Source organism: Canis lupus, chromosome 10, assembly GCF_048164855.1.
Source record: "Canis lupus baileyi chromosome 10, mCanLup2.hap1, whole genome shotgun sequence".
Classification (NCBI taxonomy): Eukaryota; Metazoa; Chordata; class Mammalia; order Carnivora; family Canidae; genus Canis; species Canis lupus.
Genome location: NC_132847.1, coordinates 28,445,544 through 28,450,277, shown reverse-complemented (window position 1 = coordinate 28,450,277; position 4,734 = coordinate 28,445,544). Strand labels below are relative to the sequence as shown.

Sequence of the window (4,734 nt, the reverse complement as noted above, 5' to 3'; positions counted from 1 at the left end):
TATAAATTTAGTGTCATAGTAATACCTATTCAGTCCCCAGTTTTTTGGCTTTTTTCTTTGGGCTTCCTCTTTCTTTAACCAGCTCCCCCTTAATATTTTTTGCAGAGCTGATTTGGTGGTCACATATTCTTTCAGTTTCTGCCTTTCTTGGAAGCTCTTTATCTCTCCTTCCATTCGGAATGAGAGACTTGCTGGATAAAGTATTCTTGGCTGTAGGTTCTTCTCATTTAGTACCCTGAATAGATCCGGCTAGCCCTTTCTGGCCTGCCAGGTCTCTGTGGAGAGGTCTGCTGTTAATCTCATATTTCTCCCCATATAAGTTAAGAATCTCTTGTCTCTTGCTGCTTTAAGGATGTTCTCTTTATTTTTGGAATTTGCAAGTCTCACTGTTAAGTGTTGAGTCATTGAACGGTTTTTATTGATTTTGGAGGGGGGGGACACCTCTCTATCTCCTGGAACTGAATACCTGTTTCCCTTCCCAATTTAGGGAAGTTCTCAGCTATGATTTGTTTGAATATGTTTTCTGACCCTTTGTCCCTCTCCGTGCTCTCTGGATCCCCAATTATACGTAGATTTTTTCCTTCTGACACTATCATTTATTTCCCTTAACGTTTCCTCGTGGTCTTTTAATTTTTTTTCTCTTTTTTTCCACAGCTTCCTTCTTTGCTATCAACTTGTCTTCTATGTCACTCACTCTTCTACCTCAATAACCCTCATTGTTAGGACCTCCAGTTTGGATTGCATCTCATTTAATTGATTTTTAATTTCAGCCTGATTAGGTCTAAATTCTGCAGTCATGAAGTCTTTTGATTCCTTTATGCTTTTTTTCCAGAGCCACCAGTAGCTTTATAATTGTGCTTCTGAATTGGTTTTATTACATCAAATTGTAATCCAAATTCTGTAACTCTGTGGCAGAGAGTACCGTTTCTGACTCTTTCTTTTGTGATGAGTTCTTTCCAGTCATTTTGCTCAGTGCAGAGTGGCTGTATGAGCGGGCTGAGTCAAGAATATCAGTTTGTGTGAGGGATGGTAATTTGTGCAGAGACCACTACACTCCCCAGCAACCTCCCAGTGACTCACCATCATGAGCAGTACCATAGTGAAGATCACGGAGATCGAAGTCGAGATGGCTCGGACTAAAAAAAACATGGCCACAGCACACCACCTAGGGCTGTTTAAGTCTCACCTTGCTAAGCTTCATAGAGAATTCATTACCCCAAAAGGTGGTGGTGGTGGTGGGCCAGGAGCAGGTTTTGATGTGGCCAAGACAGGCGATGCTTGAATTGGGTTTGTGGATTTTCCGTCAGTGGGGAAGTCAACACTACTTAGTAACCTGGCAGGTGTATATTCTGAGGTTGAAGCCTATGAGTTCATTACTCTGACCACTGGGCCTGGTGTCATCAGGTACAAAGGTGCCAAGATCCACCTTTGGAATTTTCAGGTATCATTGAGGGTGCCAAGGATGGGAAAGGTAGAGGCCATCAAGTCATTGCAGTGGCCCGAACATGTAACTTGATCTTGATTGTTCTGGATGTCCTGAAATCCTTGGGACATAAAAAGATATTTGAAAATTAGCTGGAAGGCCTTCATTTGAACAGTAAACCCCCCAACTAATGTTTAAGAAGAAGGATAAAGGAGGCATTAATCTCATGGCCACTTGTCCTCAGATTGAGCTGGATGCTGAGACTGTGAAGAGCATTCTGGCTGAATACAAAATTCACAATGCTGATGTCACTCTGCATAGTGATGCCACAGCAGACAACCTCATTGATGTGGTGGAAGGAAACAGGAAAATATACCCACTTTTTGAGGATTATTTTTCACAGACAGACCCCAGATCAGAGTGTATTTAAATTCTTTGATAAGATTTTGGTGAATCTTCATGCAGAAATCCTCCACTGTAGTCCTGGAATAAGGCAGCACCACTAGAGATGTATAATCTGGCAATTATTTTGGAGGACGATGATGTCATTCAAATTGTGAAGAAGTGAAACCTTCCCTTCTGCCCATCTGCTGGGCCAATCATAGCAGCTTTTCGCGTGACCAAGCACCCTATCCCAAACCCCTTCCAGCTTTGGCAGCCAGTGAATCAGGATTCAGGGGAGGGATATGGAGGCCCTCAAACTGGAACTTTACTTGTCTTACCTTGGTGTCACCTTATAAATTCAACTGCATAAAGGAGGCCAGCCAGGTATGTGGAAAAAAAAAAAAGAATATCAACTACAACTTAAGTAAATTTCATCCTAGATGATTCTCCTGAGGTCAGAGATCAGAAATTGAAAACAAAGATCAGAATGACATAAAACAAAGGACTAGTAAAGTGAAAAACAAATTTTAAAACAAAGTAGTAAAAAAAATAAAAGGCCAAGAATGCCAAAGGAGAAAAAAAAGAGAAAAAAAAAAAAGAAGGGAAAAAGGGGGGTACTGGGAGATGGTAGTGGCAAAGTTGTAGTGGAGGGAGAATGTAGTGTACCTGAGGGGTTCTAGAGGGTGATCCTCTTATTTCTGAGTATATTAAGTTCTGTATGTTAGAAGATGCTCAGTCCCAAATTTATTCAAACCAGAAATACCTGTAGAAGGCCCCAACATTGACCACCAAAACATAAATGAGATAGAAGAGGGGGGCAGAATGGGAATGAGGAATCTCACAGAATGAACCAACATGGCATACCACTTGGTTCTGGGTGCCTGCAGGTCATGTTTTAGAAGGTATTAACTTCCTCATTGTAGAAGAAAATGAGGCAGAGAAAACAAAAAACATCAAAACAACATATCTTATATATCTCCCAAAATTAAGTAGAGTATGTTGAAGGGAATCTAGAAGTGGAAAATATATCTAGGACCTGTTATTGTAGAATATGAAAGTTAAAAAGGAAGAATCTTAAAAAATGAAGAGGTGGTAAATATTGTAGTTAAGGTGGGAAAAGAAAAAAATTGGAAATTTACAGTCTGATATAAAAACGAATTGTACTGGAAAAAGGAAGAAAAAAAATAGGAGGGGTACCCTCTGGTTCTATACACTGTAAATCCCTGCACTTCCCCTGGAGCTTTCCAGCGCTGCTCCGTGGAGAACTTGCTCTTCCCCGTCCTTCCAGCTGGTCTTCTGGGGCGGGGCCTGCTGAGCCGGTTCTCAGGTGTGTGCACCTGGGGAGATGCTCCGCCCCTGCCGGTGCCGGGCTCAGCGGGAGCTGCTGACCCCGTGAGGCCCCGGTCCCCTGGCGGCCCCGCCCCTCCCAGGCGCAGGGTGACCCAGGAGGGACAACCCCCCTGGCGGCGGCCGGGTCCCCAGCCCCGGCGTCAGCTCCCGCGGTACCGACCGCAGCTCCCCGTCCGCACTGGCCTGGATGCTCCGGGGCGGGGGGCGCGGCCCCGCACAGCTCGGGGGCGCCCGGCGGCGGCGGCAGGAGCGTCCCCGCCGTCCCGGGCCCTCCCCGCCTCCCCGCCTCCCCGCCTCCCCGTCCCGGGGGGAGCGCAGGGTCCCGGCCGTGTCCCCCGCGCCCTGGGCTCCGGGGCCTGCGCTGCTGGGGTCGCTCCCGGGGCCGCGGCTCCCGAAGGCAGCAGGGCGCAGCCCCCTCCGCCCGGAGCCCCCGCCCGCCCGCCCGCCCGGCTGCTCCCCGAGGCCCCGCCGGGCGCTCCAGCCCTTTCCCGCGCTCGGCCCGCGGGGTGTGGGGCGCCCTGCCCCGGGCGCACGTCCTGCCAGTGACCCCGGGAGGCTGGAGGCTCCACGGCCCCTCCGCGGCTCTGCCCGGGCTCCCCGCTCAGCGCCTTTCCCTCGGGAAGAATCCGGGGCGGATTTGAAGTTCGTGCTTCGGGGATCCCTGGGTGGCGCAGCGGTTTGGCGCCTGCCTTTGGCCCAGGCCGCGATCCTGGGGTCCCGGGATTGAGTCCCAAGTGGGGCTCCCGGCATGGAGCCTGCTCTGCCTCCTCCTGTGTCTCTGCCTCTCTCTCTCTCTCTCTCTCTCTCTCTCTCTCTCTGTGACTATCATAAATAAATAAAAATTTAAAAAAATAGTGGAACATGAGCCAGATCTTGGGAGAAGTAGGGCCAATAATTATAATTATCTATAATTAATGATATCATTAGCTTTCATTAACTGGTTCTCAAGGACCTTCTCTGTATCATACTCTTTGCGGAAGACTTTTCACAGCGCCTTATCTACCCTCCCAGCAGCTCCTTGAGGGAGGTGTTACTGTTGTGTTCTTCTAAGGATGAGGAAAAGAGGCTTTTGAATTCAAAGAACTTGCTGCAGGTTACCTAAAGGTCAGCGCAAGGATGGAGAGTCCATCCTCCCACATCTGTGACCTGTACTGTGATGCTGATTACAAAACCTGAACTCAATGCATAGAGGCAGGGTGGCTGATGTTGAAGAGCATATTTTGAAAGAAAGATAAGTTAAGAAATACTCAAGGAAGCTTTGAATGTAACACATTCACTAGACTATGTTCCCTTTGGATTTTTGATACACAGGGGCTTGATGATAAACATTTACAAAATATTCATGACCCGAATACGAATCATAAACTCTGTTGAGGTCTGTGTGATATAATGGTACCAAAGAATTCTTGCATTCTGTTCGAAGTTTATACCACACTTGTAAAAGCTCCTCTTCTCAGTGCTGCTATGTTTCTGAAAAAGGAACATTAAATATAGAGCTCAGGATTCCGTCGCCTTTGAGAAGAGGATGTATGAGAACAGGAAAGGGGCTTCTGCACTTTAAAAGATGTTCTCTAGTG

General features: G+C 47.2%; 1 pseudogene; it reads left to right on the top strand.

The window, feature by feature from the left end:
• Positions 1-1,084: 1,084 nt before the first annotated feature.
• On the top strand, positions 1,085-1,853 carry LOC140642029 (developmentally-regulated GTP-binding protein 1 pseudogene; annotated as a pseudogene).
• The last annotated feature ends 2,881 nt before the right edge of the window (positions 1,854-4,734 follow it).